The 17,143-nt window shown below is 32.5% G+C and overlaps 1 protein-coding gene across 1 annotated transcript in view; it reads left to right on the top strand.

The window, feature by feature from the left end:
* Nucleotides 1-17,143, top strand: part of LOC145279850 (uncharacterized) — a 180,273-nt gene that overhangs the window by 12,211 nt on the left and 150,919 nt on the right. The window lies entirely within an intron of this gene.

Raw genomic sequence — 17,143 nt, 5'->3', positions numbered from 1 at the left:
TTCAAATATATGTAAAATAAATTTTTTACAATATAAAAAATATTTTGATAAATATTAGACAGTAAGATATATTTTTTTAAAATATTTTTATGAGTTATTAGGGGCCATATTATGGATACAACCTCTCATTTGAAAATTCAAATATTTTCAATTTCCATCAAATTTCATCCATAGTTATAAGCAAGATTCTTTGAATTTTAGTTTTTTAAGACTTAAGTTTAAACACTTAATTTTAGACATTGTTCTAGAATTAAAATAATTTAATGAATTTTGATCAAAATTGGAATAAGAATTCTAGACATATTTAAAAATCTTTATAAAATAGCATGAGTTATGCCAAACTCTACTTCAATGAATTGACTTTATTAACTAATAGAATGCATATTTTGGGATAAAGTTACATATGTATGTATATTTCTATATTTGTATGCACAGGATTCACTACAAAATTAATTAACCAATCATTATGAATTTTGAAACGCTGGTGGTAGGTATATGTGAGTTATTAGTTTCATGCAAATAATATGAAAACATGATGGAAACCCTTTCCGAAAATTCAGATAATTCTGATTTTTGTGGAGTTTTAACAATAAGTATTAGACATCTATTAATAAATATTCCCCAAGCTTCAGTTTCTTTAGAGTATTTTAAGAAACATATGAGCATAACCTCTAATTTGAAATTCAAACATTTTGTAGAGTCAAAATCATGTGATAGATTTTATCAAAGTTTGAATAAGGACTCTAGACAAAAGGCTTAGTAGCATCATATCTTGATTTTAATGTTTCTAACTGATGCAAAACTGTTCTGTTTTGGGAATTCATTTTACCCATCCTCAAATGGGTGTTCTTCTAGCTACCTATAAAAATTTTCTCAGTCTAGTAGGATTTCATCTCCTCTGATTGGGGAACCAAGCAAGATACAACACTGATCTAAGGTTTATTACTTGAGGTACAGAGATTAAAAATGTTCTTTGCTTGCAGACATTCATGTTTTACTCCAGTGGCAGTTCGATTGCACTCATTTTGGAGATTAATCGGATAGTGACTTGGTTAAAACATGAGTCTTGTTAAGCAGAGTCAGAGTGTAGTGTAACATTTTTGCCATTAGCGTGGATGGTAGGATGTACCCCCACTCCAAAGAAAAATGAGGTTCTAGACAATTAAACTAGCATATATAAACAGTAGACACTTCACATAGACAGCGTATGACTCAAAAGGTCACATGTCATCCATGTTCTGTTTTATCGGATGGTGCCATCCTTTTGTTAATTCATCATTTCTGACATCATAAAAGATCGATTTCTAATGTTTTCCATCCCATTTTTAATGGATAACACCAAAAAATGATTTTTTTCTTTTTTAATGTCTATTTTGCCTTGTTGGCACTGAGAGAAAACTTTTTCAATTCTGTTAATTTTAATAAGTTAACAGCATGTTAATAGCAATATAATAATTTAATTTGATGCAATTTATTTAAAAAGAATTATTTAGCCAAACAGCTAATATGAAAGATTTTCAAATAATCACATAAAAATAAGAATAACTCATTTTAAATTGTAATGCAATAAGGGTAGTCTATCTTAAAATTTGTTTTTCTATATATACTACTGTTCATAACTTTATGTGCATATGTATATATTAAAAAGTGTGAATATGTACAGTAATGTCTTTCTGTATAATAGGCTTCCTTTAACTACCATAGAGAAAAGTTGGTAGAGACGGCGGACATTTTTTTTTAAACTTTGATCCCTTAACATTTACCGTTTTGGACTCAAACCAAATTATGAAGTTAGATCCATGTCCAAGTAACCTATATCTAAAATTTCAAGTGTTTAGACCCAAAATTGGCAATGGAGTTTGGTAGAGTTTTCAAAGGTCAAATCGTTGAACTTTGACCCCTTAACAACTAAATTTCCTACCGAAAACTGATTAAAAAGATTTTCCCAAATCTCAATATCCCTTATGTCAAATCTCGAGTCTGTAGACTGAAAAATGACAGAGTAATTTGGTCTGGAAGTGTACACACACACACACACACACACACACATTTTCACTATATATATATATATATATATATATATATATATATAATCTATAAAAGTGAACGTGTCTGTCTGTCTGTGTACATTTCCCTACGCAATAACTCTGTCAATCTTTAGTCTATAGACTCGAAATTTGAAATACCGGGTACTGAGATTTGGAAAAATCGATGTGACGGGTGTCAGCCAGAAATTTGGCTGTTAAGGGGTCAAATTTCAACGATTTGACCTTTAAGAACTCTACCAAACTCCTCCGACAATTTTGGGTCTAGACACTTGAAATTTTAGATATAGGTTCCTTGAACATGGATCTAACTTAATAAAGTGATTTGAGCCCGAAACAATAAATTTTAAGGGGTCATAATAGGGGTCAAAGTTTTAAAAAATTAACCATTTTTTTTGTTTTTTTTGCTTTTTTTGCACAGCATACACCTCCAAACACCCGAGCAAGGGGTCAAAGTTCAACGATTTGACCTTTGAGAATTCTACCAAACTCCTCCGCCAATTGTGGGTCTAAACACTTGAAATTTTAGATATAGGTTCCTTGGACATGGATATAACTTAATAACTTGATTTGAGTCCAAAACAATAAATGTTAAGGGGACATAATAGGAGTCAAAGTTTAAAAAAATTGACCGCTTTTTCTTTTTCTTTTCTCAACATACACCTCCAAACACCCGGGCAACGCCGGGCTGAAATGCTAGTATACATATATATATATATATTTTTTTTTTTTTTTTTTTACAAAGGAATCACCACTTACCAAAGCCTGGAGGCAACTCGAGGATAAGGGTTAATAAGTGTACAGTAGTCAATGGAAAATTTGGTAAATTGAATAACCAAATTTGACATTAAAAGTTGAAATGACTTTGCTGCATACTGAGCAATGCAGAGTAAATATACCTAGTAACATGTTTTATTTGCAATGTTTTGAGGTAGCTTAAAAAATGAATGCTGAACATTTAGCTATGCAACTTTGTATATACAGATGTATTAAGTCTATTGAACTTAAGTACCATATGTTGTATATGGTTGACTACTGGCTTTATTTTGGTATTCCATTTCTTTTTATGGGATTGTTCTTTGCATCATCATGATGTCCATTTCGTCTGGAACTTGTTGGTATTGAAAGGAAACTTCGGTTACTTTTAGTTTTAATAAACATATACTACTAATGTCTTATGTACAACATGAAAAGAAATTGGAATCTGATGAATATACCCAACAAACCTAGTGTAAGAGAGATATAAACAATTACTCTTAAATGGACTATAAGAATCTTTCTCTCGGTTGTAGTCTCTGAAATAGTGTGTTTACATCTGGCATTTAGTAGGATGCCCCATCTTTAGCAAAAACAAAAAGATGAGAAAATTTATAAAAATAAAAAGCTATTATTTGAATGGAAAACTTTAAATGGCACCTAAATGTTAAAGGTGACCCTAGAATGAATCATGTGTCTTCCAAATCGAAATAATTCTACTTCAACAATTCAGGCAGAAGAAACATGTAAAAGGTGTTGTTCCCAATATAGGGCATACGATGTAGCAAGGTATAGTGAGATAAGCTATCTGTTTGTCTTTTCTGAATGCAAATAAACTCTCTCTCTCTCTGTTCTTTTCTAAATAAACCATCTAGACTAAATTGACGTTCAAGTGATTGTATCCACAGTCATTCAAGAACTGGTATCCAAGCAATGACACTGGTGTATCATGGGTTATACATGCCACGGACAAACAAAACTCGTACAATATGAATGATTTTTGGCACCATTCTTTTATTGATTCAATCTCTGTTGTTTTCATGACACGATGTGGAGTGGAAAGAAGACAACTTAAGATTGCTTGAGAATCTCGTTTTATATGTTCTGCTTGACCTGCTCCCTGTTAATTTCTCCCTTCCAAAATTGTCCAACTTCAATCATATTACTCCCTACATGATTCCTACTTCTGATTTCTCTGTTAATACTATTGTCAAACCTGATCTGTTAACTTAAAATCAGATGAAATTAATTGGCAAAAAAATAGCAAGTCCAACAAACCATATAAAAAGACAGAAGATGTATACATTTATATACCATCTAAATGTTTGTTCAATGAGACTTTAAACCTGAGTAGACATTGTCATTACTTCTAGTAAGTTGTTCTATAGAACAGAAACATAGAGAATGCTGGCTTTCTTCTAATGATGGTACATTTTTTGCTGGATCCTGTGAATACCCCAATTTAGCATAGGGATGAAAAATTCCTTGGAAGACATATTTAAATTCCATTTGACGAACCAATAAATGTTGTACCTTTAAAAATGTCTCGGCCGTCAATAGATTTAACATTGGGACTGATCGTTGTTTGGTGTGAGTCTCACTGTTTATCAGCACTAAATTAGAGCAAAACTCATTAAAAAAAAATTAGAAAAAAAAAATTCACGGTTTGTGATCTGCCAAAATATAATTCCAACTAAAGCTGGCTGACCAGTTTAAAGCACTTGAAGCAACACCATGCAGAATAGATGACAAGTGATTTTATCACTTCCACTATCTTAAAAACAGCACTAGATACCGCTGGAAAAGACAGTCCACCAAGACTGGACAAGCACGCAGCAGAGACCAAACTACTAAAAGAAAAAAGGCGGCAGATGAAAAGAGGAGACTTGAATATTCTGAAGTATGCAAGACTGTACATCACCCAATAAATGAAGAAATAAGGGCAAATGAATGGTGAACGTGCTAAGGAATTTGATAAATGCATCTGTCTAGGGAAGATATTGGGAAATGCTGCTGATATCATGTCTGAAAGTGAAATACACTTCGATGGCTTTTTCTCAAGTAGACAATATCATTTCTATAAATGTTAAACAGAAAGTGTTCAATGAATACATCATGCTAGTGAAATATGACCACTTAATAATGCAGCAATAGGAAAGCTAAGAGTAGCACAAAGCAAAATGGAACACATTATGCTTGGCATCAGTGTATGTGAAAGAAAAAGAAACACCTGGATCAGGCAGCAAACTGAATTAAATGATATCGCCATGATATGAATGGCTAAATATAAATGTGAAGTGCATCTTTTGAGATGCATAGACAAGAAATGGTAATCTAGAGAGACAGAATGGACCTTAAGACAAATAGAAAAGATCTAGATAAAGGTAAAAAATCTAGCGCACAGACAACCTTGCTAACCAACTGGGTCTTAATGTTGCTATGTCTAGCCAGGGGCAAAACAGGATTGAAGGAACTCCGAAGAAGGATTATTTCTTCAGAAGTGATCAAAAACCCTAATGATGATGTTTTATGCTAGAATCATGTTCCTTTGTATCCTCTGCTGCTTGACAAGAAACCACTTGCTACAGTTGTCTTTGAATGGTTTACCCTCTTCCTAATATAAAACACTAGTCGGGGTCCATATAAATGAGTGGGGGAGTTATGAACCTGGTACAATACAAATAATTATGACATCTTGTTCTTTTATGGACTCGATCTTCATTGTTGTCATGCGACTATAGGGAGTGGAAAGGAAACTACCTCAGTTTGTTTTAACAATTCATTTTAAGACCTCATTTCATACATTCTGTTCAATCTGCTGTCAGTCAATTCCGCTCTTCCAAAAATCTTCCCTAACTTTTATGATGTAACCCTTGAAGTGATACCACTTGCTATGATTGTGCTTGAATGCTTCAGAGCCATCCCACCCCAATATACAACACTTGTTGAATGCCCCTATCATAGATTGGGGAGATAGGGGCCAGAGGTTGATGAGCCTTAGCCTGACACTTAGCAAAAGAGGCGATTCTTCTAAAGGACTTAACTGTGATCGAACATGAAAATGCAAAACCGTTAAAGTAATTTTAAATTCCATTTGTTAATGTTTGTGCCATTTCAAGCATTTTTAAAGAACATGTTTGTCAAATGTATTGATTTTTGTTGGACATCATGTCACTATTTGAACGATATTGTAAGTTCAATTTATGAGCGTATTAAATGACAGAAGTAGAACTTGAATAATCAGTTACTAATGAAATGTAATTCCTCTGTTATATAATGTAATTCCTCTGTTATATAATGTCAGTTTTTGAGTTGTAAGTCATTTTAGTTTTAGAAATGTTGTTCCAAACAAAATGGCAATATCAATCCAGAGAAGTTTTGAATTGGAAAAGTTTACAGACAAACAGCAGAGTTTCCAGTAGATAGCCAGTCTAAAGAAGTTTTGACTTGTAAAAGCTTGAAGATGAACAGTAGAGTTTCTTCTCTTGTGAAGATGAAAAGTTATGTGCAGGAATTCTTAGAAATTCAATATATTTTATGGAGTGATTCTGGTTTCTGATTCCTTGATAGCAGAGCGTGGTTCCATCTGATTGATCAGTTCTTATCTATGTTTATAAATGTAACCTAAGTTTTTGTAACCATACTCCCATAATTATACCAAAAAACAGCAGTTGTATGGGCGTTTGTATGTCCAGCTAAAACTCTAAAAATCCAAAACAAACTCTTGCAAAGTTGTTATTGTCTTGACCAGCATTACCCTGGATGTATGCTATCTAAAATTTTTAAAAATTATTCATTCCTGGGGGGAACCATTGAGCAAAGTTTCATGGGTATGGTGAGGGTACAATATTATGTAATATAAATGAGAGTTGAATGATATACATTGTTATTTTCAATACATTAAAATGAGAACGAGGACTGGGAAGAGATGAAAGAGTGTGTAGAAGGATGTGGAAGAAAGAAAAAAATAAAGAGATAGAAGTTTTAATATGAACATGTTATACACACTTTTTGACCTCTTTTTTTTTATATGGCCAAGATGAACGCCAGGTAGCCCTGCCAATCTATAAATATAAATGTGTGTGTGTGTATGTATGTTCGCTTTTTGTGTATGTCTGTAAAAGGCTTTTTTCCAAGAAGCGGTCCGTCTGCTTACAACTTAAAACTTTTTATATCACATATAAATCATAATATCTACGAGTTAACAACGGAGGTCGCCTGTCTATTTAATTTGCTCGACTTCAAAAAAATAAATGTTCAACAGTTTTTGCTCGCCGTATGTAGATTAAGCTTTTTCGTATAATAAAAGCGACACTAATTCTGGCTGTATTTTTCCGGTCGCAATCGCCGGAAATGTCCGAACGCAATCAGATTTGATCAAGGTGGAAATATTTTCCTTATATCAGACAATTGCTATTCAATTTTGACAATCCCCTTTTTATGGGGAACTGGTTCCCCCACCCCCCAAAAACCTTGGGAAAATAAAAATAAAAAAGCATTCCCGCAGTAAATAAAATACTACTCCGCAGTCAAAGTTGACCTCATTAAAACGTGCACCTGCCAATTCTAAATAGTTAAATAAATTCAAACATGTTTCTGTTAGTATTTCGCGGTGGCCCAATGGTTAACGTCGCACGTTTTTTTTTTTGTTTTTGTTTTTTTTTTTTCCAACTTAAATTTCTAACTTTGCTTCGAGGGTTCAGGTTCGATCCTCATACTTACCTACCAAAACTTTTTTTTTTTTTTTTTTTTGGACAATCCCCTTTAAATGGGGAGCTGCTTCCCCCCCCTAAAATACTGCCACGTCATCGTAACGATCCCGCGATGACCTCATTTAGCGTCTTCCTATCAATCAAACCTCTTTCACTCGCTTTATAAGCCTTAACTTAACATGTTAATCAATTACTCTCACTTGTGGTCGAGACGGTTAAGTGGTTGGTTTTTGTTTCTACCTCCACGTCAAGGCTTCCGGGTTCAATCCCGCCTCCAGACCAAAACTTTTTTTTTTTTTCTTTTACACCTTTAAACACCTGGGCAACGTTTTTTTTTATTACTTCGCTTATTCTTTAGTTTACCCCCCCCCCCCCCCAACTCACACACAGCGTTGTTATCTTAAGATTTCAGGTTCGATCCGACAGGTTTATTTATGCCATTTTTTTTTTCCATTTTGGTTTTTCCGATTTATTTTTTTTTTTTAACATCGTCTTTTTTATAATATTTAAGCAGGGTTATTACTTACCCACCCACCCCCTACACACACCTACAAACACCCGGGCAACGCCGGGTACCCTCCCCCACCTCATGTCTATGCATAAAACAAACCAATCACTCAGAAGAAAAATATTGTATTACTTATTGATCTATTACTTTGTAGATTTGGTATCTGTATGAAACCGGAACCATACTATTAGTTCTACTAATTATACTATTGTACTATCTTTTAAAGTTTAATTCAGTTTACTATACTATTTCAAACTTATGTACTCTCTTAAATAACCCTCTTCGGGAGGAGTAGCATACCTCTCTCTTACAGAAATGATATTGCTAGCCTCAGTCTTTTCTGTAAATATTATCATGGCATGTGGTCTTCACAATTTTCTTATCTATTTCCTGCTTCTTTTGTTCCAGCTTGTTTGACTCTTGGTTTAGTGGTCTCCATCAATTGGCTGTTTTTATACCTAATTGTAATACAGCTTTCTATTCCAGTAGTTTCTTTCTAAGAGGCACAGGCTTGTGGAACTTTCTTCCTTCTTACTGTTTTCTTCCTACTTATAACTTTTGTCTTTCCAAGACTATGGTTAATTAGCATTTCCTGTCTTTTCAATAATCACCTTTCATTCTTCTTAGCTCCTTACATTAAGTTGCTTCACGCCTTGTCTGGAGCAGTTTCCATTAAAAAAGTCACAATCAGTTGTTCATTAGCAAACCCTATACTAGCAAAGATACTGATTTTATAAATGATAAAGTGTAAAATATGTCAGTTGAAATAAATTTGTCAAACACTACTTTTGTTTTTTTATTTTTTTTTTTTGTCTATCCTGAAAATATTCTCTCTTAAATACAATCACGCTATATGGTATCTAGTTTATGATAGTAATTGAAGGTCAATTTCTTTTCTTTTTTTTTTATAATCAGAGGTTACTTTAATATTTCTAATCAACATGGTTATACTCACGTTCGTAAACCTGATCAGTACTAAATAGGCAACCATTTGGGAAAAGCAGGTGCTGCTGTCTGTAACAAAAATCTCTTAAAAATTAATTTACAAGTCACTTGTATACAAAACGTGCAGTTTTGACATGACCGAACGGTGGTTGATATGTCATAAAATCCAACATTCAATTCATCAATGAATTATTGCTAACCACTTTTGTAATTGTTTAACATGAATAGTTTATTTTTATTATTAAACTATACATAACTAAATGACTATGCAGAAAGTGAAGCTTTAATGCCACAGCAGTAACTGAATTGCATGCATATTCTAGGAAGAAAGCTTGAAGAAAAAAATTCTGCCACTTATCACGGTTTGGGAGCAATCTTCCAGCTGTCAGGAGCAGCATATCAGTCTCAACACTTATCTGGTCGGCTCATTTCTTTGATATAATAATTAATGCAGAGTAAATATTTAATTTTTACATATATTTTACGATTTGTAAATTGTGTATGTTTTATTGAAAGGAATTTAAAATCTACTTAAAGTTGATACACTAGCAAATATTTATTTAAATGAATAAGGAAAAATATGTATATATTTTTTTATCTCATTCTGATGAAAACCTTCAATATTTACACTGGTCTAGCTACAACAACTGTCAACAATTTCCCTTCCTCTTTATCTGTGTCTAAACTTGAACACAAATTTCATGTACAAAATTTATTTAATAACATTTGTCTTAATAATATCATGTTGCCTAACTAGACAAATATGGTGTAACTTAACAATTTACAGCAGTTCTACATGTTTCTGATTGTTAGAAGTATATCAATAAATTCAAATGAAAAGACGTGTTTGTGTTTTATTAATACACATCTGACAATTGGAAATCCCATGAAACTGCAGTAAAGTTATATAAGGTAAGCCACGTTATTGTTATAAAGTTCTATATGAATGGACATTGAGCCTATATATACGCATGCGTTTTCTTGGTTTAAATATTTTCCTTTTGGAGTTCTAACTGGACACACAGACGAATGCCCTTTACAGATTAAGTATGTTATGCCTTTTACTTAAACATTGCTTTATTTTTCTTTTCTACATATTTCATTTCTGTTCTGCTATTCTTAACAGTTCTTTTAAACAAACTTTTCTTCTAATAAGCTGTTCAGGTTTTACATTAATAAATAAACAAACAAAAAATTTTAATTACCAAAAAAGGGGGGTATCAAAGAAACTGCAGCCATAATCTTTATTTTTTGTCTGTGTCAGCAAGGTGGGCGGGGCAGTTCATCTCTGGTTGCTCCTGCTACTTCTGTACAGAGGGAAAGGAGGAGGAGGAGGTAGTGGTGGTGTTATAATAATTATTATGATTGCCTAGTATTTCTGCTGTACTTGACAATGTTTCAAGAATCAGCAAGAAGTTTAATTTCCCTTACATTGCTGTTATATCTCCCTCCATGTTGATTTAAATGAGGTGGGCTGGATTTACAGTCCACTCTTTTCTCCCTTTTCTTTTCTCTGCAGTGAGAACTGCACTAGATAGAAACCTCCTCTCCCTTTTGGTGCAATTCTTCCACAATTGTTTACTCAACAGTGAACAAATAATCTTTTACTGATAGCATTGTAAACACAGGAAATTTATTTCCCCGCCCTAGGCCTTCTGAAATTCTATTTGTCTGTGTCCAGTGATTTACAAGATAATTTCCACTTTCACCTATGCATAAAGATTGGCCGCGGCTGTCATGATTAACTATTTAAGTTAGAAGATGTTTTATTTTATCATTTTCATTTTAAAATACCTTTTTTATATTAGGTTGCACTTGACTAACAAGATTTTGAAAGTTTGATTTCACTGAGTTGCCCTGCTAGTTGTTGATTTGCAATCACGAAAAAGAAATCCACCAAAATTTGAGTTTATGAATAAATTCTATGACTCTTGAAGAATGAATCGTATTGATGCTGTATAGACGTCTTTCCTTTTGTATTAAAAAAAAATTCATGGTAAATTTGTTGATTAGCACCCTCTGATAAATCAACTCCTTTTTTATAAAAAAAAAAAAAAAATTCTATTTTTATAAGAAATTATAAAAAATTTGAAAAAAAATATGGAGAAAAAAAAATCATTTTTATGAGTGTGGGATCAGTTTTGTATATGAATTTAACGTAAAATATTCCCACTCCCATTTTAGCAGCTTAGGGCAGTTAGCCAAATGTTTTTAGCATTAACTCTAAGTCCGAATGACAATGTCATAAAAGCACATGTAATCACCTAAAATAGTAGATAGCCCCCCCAACAAAATCAAAAATGCAGGATTTATGTCACATCACAAAAAAGGAAATTGGTTAACTGCTTTAAAAAGTTAAAATGACCCAAAAATGGAGAACTATCTTTAGTTAAATTTATATGTGAAAATGATCCCCCATTTTATATTCCAAAATTATTTTATTTCATTTATTTTTACTAAATTCTCCAGCTGCCTGCTTCCCACCTGACTACAACTTGGATGTCTTCAAGTCCAAATTCCTGATAAACCGCCCCCCCCTTAAGTAGACACTTTATTAAATCTCCACACTAACGTACTGTACTTACAATAACCTTTATCCCTGAGTGGCTTCTGGGCCTTGATAAGTGGTGACCACCTTGTAAAAAAAAAAAAAAAAAATGTCTACAGGTAATTGCTTTAAACACAAAAATATATAGAATCTCATTTTTTGTGGGGAGAGTAATCTATAATTCTGAATTAATATTATTTAAAATTACATATTCTTTATTTTTTGTCTTCATTTTTTTAACACTTTGATCTTTGATAATTTATATATCATACTATCAATTAAAGAAATCTTTCACAGGTGAAATTGATTGAAAAAAGAAAATATTGACTCCCAACGTCTGTTATAAAGATTCTGACTGACTCTTGCAAATTTTTCTGACTCCTGACATTGACTCCCAAAAAATGAGGAATAATCTGGAAAAAAATCTTCCAACATCTGCGAACGTTTCCAATATCTACTCTCCACCTTTGTTCTTTATCCATTTTAAACAAATCCTACAACCACTATCGGCAATTTCTCTTACTTCCTATCTGTCCATAAAACTAGACAAATTCCACGAGCAAAGCTTTTTATTCCCAGAACTGTTCGTCCGGGTAACGCAATACTGCAGGGCTGCTTCCCAGCTGACTATAACATGGTTGCTATTAAGTTCAATGTAAACAAGTTCTTTTTGATCCGTTGTCTTAAATAAGTAATTTCTACCCAATTTCCACCCTCACTGATCGTCAGTGTTGTCTCACCTGAGACTCCTTAACCCTTATCCTTGAGTAGCCTCTGGGTCTTGATGAGCAGTGACTCTATAGTAAAAAGAAAAAAAATTAAGAATTTCTAAAAATTTTGTTGAAACTATATAAGAAAAAAAATATATATCTATTTTACTTTTGTGTAATACAGTTTACTTCAGTTACTTGGTGTAAAATAAATGATTTCTTCAAAGAATTTAGATTGATGTTCCTCTTAATTATTTGAATTTTTTTCCATTTAATGTCCATCACTAATAGAAATTTTGTTACTGTACAAAGGTGATAATGCCTAGGAGAATGGTTTCATGATAATAGACAGACGCTACACTACCCTCCACCTCTCTTCAAAGTAGGAGGTAATGTCTGAGAAGATGGTACCATGACAAATGAACATATACTACAAGGGGAAGAGATATTACATTTCTGGCATTAAATGAAAAAGATCTCATTAGCTTAACCTAATTTGATTTTTACTAAAGTTTTTAATTTAAATATGAAAATAAAGGATCTGTCTTATTTTAAAGAAGTTTAACTTATAACACCGTTTTAATTCATTTATACTTGCCTTTTGGCTAGGAGGAAAGTGTAATATCTTTCATCTTTTTTGCCTCAGTTAGTGAAGGAGAAATCCTTTTAGATTGAGGCAATTTAAATTTTTGTTCCATTCCAGAATGCTCTTTTTTGGGGAGTTAGATTTTCCTCACATAAAAACCGATCTTGTTTCTAACTCTGCCCTCATGGGGAGGCAAGTAAATAGAAACTAATGCAGACTGAAGTGTCATAAATATTTATCTATTATTATACTAAATATGAGTTAACCAACGTTTGTTTTCCTTAGACTTCTTTCTATGACACAAAATACATCCTAAAATATACTTTAGTTCTGGGATTGAGTTATGTTTGATAATTGTTTTATTTAGTCTAATTAATTGCAATTAATAATTAACTCAACTAACTGAACAAATCATTTATCTCTCCTATGTATTTTTATTTGCCCATTTCACTCTATTGATGTAACCACTCTTTAATATTTCTTAATGTTTGAGAACATTTTTTTTTTTTTTTTTCAGCATCACCATCTAATTTACATACTACACTCTTATGGTGTGTATAGATGCATGTAAATTAGATGGTTAACTAAGTTTCTTTATTTCTATGTATAAATAATAAATACTGCTTCATAATAAAGTAAATTGTGGACATTAACCAGTATCTGCAATAGAAATAAAACAAAAACAGAATATGATCACAGGAAACCGAGAAAATCAAAATCAAAAAGTTAACTATACCCCCAATGGTGGCATCTACATCAGATGGCGCTACACCATAGAGTTGTTAAACCAAAGGGAGAGGGAGCACTAACCAGACCTCCACTGAAAAAGTACTGGGGCTCTAGGGAGGTTTTTTTTTTTTTTTTTTTTTTCACTCAAACCTCAGGAAGTAACAATGGCCATTACCAACAAGAAATCAAAGGTAAGTGGCTGTTGTGATAATGCGAAGTCATTTGTGATGGTGGTTGAAAGAGGTGAAGCGCACTGGAAATCTGACAAAATTTATTGTCGCTCAGATTCCAGTGAACACTACAGGTTATTGTCAGTGAGTGATCGCTGTTGATGGCCTATATGAAAACTCATAGTGAGTAAATGATGATGATAATATATTAAAGAAACTTATATTTTCAATTATGCAAGAAAAATGTCTATAAAGAATGTTACAGTTAATGAATTCTCTTTTATGAAATCCAAGCAGACTAAATAATGGTGGTGGTGGTTATGACTCAACGGGTCAGTAGTACATTCTATTGAGTGTAGAATAATTTTATCATATTTAAAAAATAATGCATCTGACACAAGCAATAAACATACTGAGATTGAGCTATCATTTTGAAAATGGTGTTACATGTTGAAATGGTAGTTCTATATTTCGATGTCTGTAGAAATAAAAGCCTGCTACTGCATGTGGACGTGGTTAGCTGAAAAAATGTCCAACTCTCAGTTCCTAAAAACAAATTGTCCACTTCAAACTTTGCACTTCTGCATGTTCTTCAGTTATCAATACAAACTGATATCTTATTTTTGTTGAAAAACTGTTATTTTTACAACCTCAGATATGAATTTAATTATGTTTTATGGTTGTTGGTTATGCATTGATTTCTCAGTTTCCCTGCTTTTGGGGGGAGGTGGAATAAATGTTAAGACACGGTATTTAGTTAATCCACTGTCAAGCTTTTGCATGTTTCATTGGATTTACAAGAGATTGATTAACTGCCTATCCTTTCCCTGTTGCGTAGATGAATGACCGGATATCTACACGCACACAGAATAGGGAGCAAACCGGATTCATTTGACCTTAAAAGATCTCACATGAAACTAGGTTAGCAGTGCCATTACTACAACAACAACCTTCTGCTACAGAGAATTGCTTGATACTTGTGCATATGCACTAAACTTTATGTAAACTTAATTTAATCAAACTTCCTCCCTTTTTTTTTGTTTTTAAGAATGGTGATACTTTTTCCCATATGCTCAAATTAGTTACAATGGTATAAATATATTTAAATTTATTTTGAAAATGTTAAAAAACCAATTAATGTTATGAAATATCTTATTAAATGATTATAATCTTTTTTTTTTTTTTTTTAATTTTCTATGTAATACATATTTTTCAGAAGGCTTGGATTTTTAGAGTTTTTTTCTCTTTATTTTTCGGTTAGTATTAACCCTGAGGGGGTTAGCCCCTTGTGGAAAGAGAAAATATGTCCAGAGTTGTTGATGGTTGTTGTAAGTCAGGAGTGTGCGTGGTTTGATGTGAATTTTTAAGGAGTTTGGTCACATCTTTGAAAACATTTCATAAGATTAATTTGAAAATATAAGGAAATCAAATAATGTTATGGAATATTTTATTTTCTCTTCAAAAAGTGCTAAGAATACTTGGAAAAATTCAGTTATAGGGTGACCTTTTTCTGAAGATTGAAAGTTCAATCCTCAGTGTGGGCAACCAAAAATACAATTGTGAATTACTTATGACTTCTATCCAGTCATGAGAGCATTACCTCCATTTGAAAATAAATAAGAGTTCCATTCAAAATTCTATGCAGAATTTAGAAACATGTTCATTTCAAAATCATATCCTTACCATATTCAGTTTAGCATCCATTTTACCTGCTAGAATGGGTTGGGTGGATTTTATAAATTGACTTTCAAACGCGCCTACCTTTGGCCAGGTCTTTATTTATCCCTCTTCTCGAGTCAATTTTTATCACTTCCCTCTGTGTTTTCTTGCCAACTGATTCTGTTACTTCAACTGTTCTACATGTACTAATCCAAGAATTCTCATCCATTCTTTCAAATGTCTTTTTTTTTTTTCTTAGCATTAGTGTTGAGCTACAGCAGGATCCAAAATAATAGATTTTTGTCTTCACTTGGCACAATCATGGGCGTGGTCTGGGCAAAAGCCTATTTTACGAAGATCATTGTGCAAGGTGTCTATCAACCTTCCTCTCTGTTGCTTCCTGGCGATTTCAAATTTAAAAGTAAGTTTCGCTATTATGTTGTTGTTGGTCTTCAGGACATGTCCAAACCATTTGAGCCATCATTCTCTCATCTTGTCTTTGGTCAGCGCAATGCCATAATACTGAATTTTTTTAGAAGAGTAATGATTATTTGTATTCTTCAGATTACTGTTCTTGAGTGTTATTTTCGCAACATTTCAATAGATGTAACCTCTGGCTTTTTTTTTTTTTTTTTTTTTTTTTTTCAGGTTTATTTTGTTAAACTCTAGAATCTTTCTTTTGTATTTTTTTTTTGGGGGGGGGGGGGATTCCTGAGTTCGAAAAAATACACCTGAAGAGGAGCGGAGGTTATATCGACAGAAACATTCTGAAAATAGCACAAGATGAGAATAGTAGTCTGAAGAATAATGCAAACAATCTGGCATTAAATAATCAAAAAAAAAAAAGTTGATATGCCATGAAACCAAATAATCAAACCTAAGTTTTTCAATTTTAATTGGAATATTGAAAACTGATTTATTCTTTGAGATTCAACATTAGTTTCATCACTAATATATAATGCTTTTTTTTTTATATACTGTTAAAAAGAAAAACAATTGTAATGTTCATATATTTGAACAACTCTGTTTCTGCTTTTCTAAAGGTGAATGTTTTCTCTTGCTTCTACTAAATAATTTAATGGATTTCAATTGATTGAGTAGTTACTGTAAAGAACTTTGAATATATGGAGAATTTGCAAATCAATAAATCAGTGTGAAATACATTGGACGGCATTATTTACTTTGGAGGTGATTTTAAAGCAGACGTTTGAACCTTTTATTTCTTATTGAAAATGAAATGTTGTAAAATAGAAATCGGCAACCAAATTTCTGTTCAAATCAGATTAAAGAAGCAGAAATTGAAGGGCAGGTGTCTGTATGTCCAGCTAAAAATAAAAAATAAATAAATAAAACATGCAATCACAAAGTTGATATTTTCTTGATCAATGTTGCCCCAGATGAATTTAAAATTAAACAAATGTATATTCCTTCATTGCGAGTTAACTGATTTCAGTTTGGGGGTGGGGGTAGTCATTTTATTCAGCCATTTTATTTACTGATCTTTTTTACAAAGTTAATTTACTTATATCAACTTATTCTTCAAGTAATCTAGATAAAGGAAACTTGTGTATGTTTATGTATGTCCAGCTAGAAAGAAATGGGATCAGCAGAGGAGAAAGAAGGATTTGGGGAGACAGAGGGCAAAACAAGAGAGGGGGAAACAGAAAATAGAGAGGTAAAGATAGAAGTTTTAATATCAAGATGTTACATTATAACCTCTGGCAACATGGATAGCTCTGCTAGTCACATATATGAAGTAAAATGATAGTTTCCCT

The sequence above is a fragment of the Euprymna scolopes genome, chromosome 7 (assembly GCF_053919585.1).
Source record: "Euprymna scolopes isolate OS-2025 chromosome 7, ASM5391958v1, whole genome shotgun sequence".
Taxonomy (NCBI): Eukaryota; Metazoa; Mollusca; class Cephalopoda; order Sepiida; family Sepiolidae; genus Euprymna; species Euprymna scolopes.
This window is presented reverse-complemented; position numbering and strand designations above follow the sequence as displayed.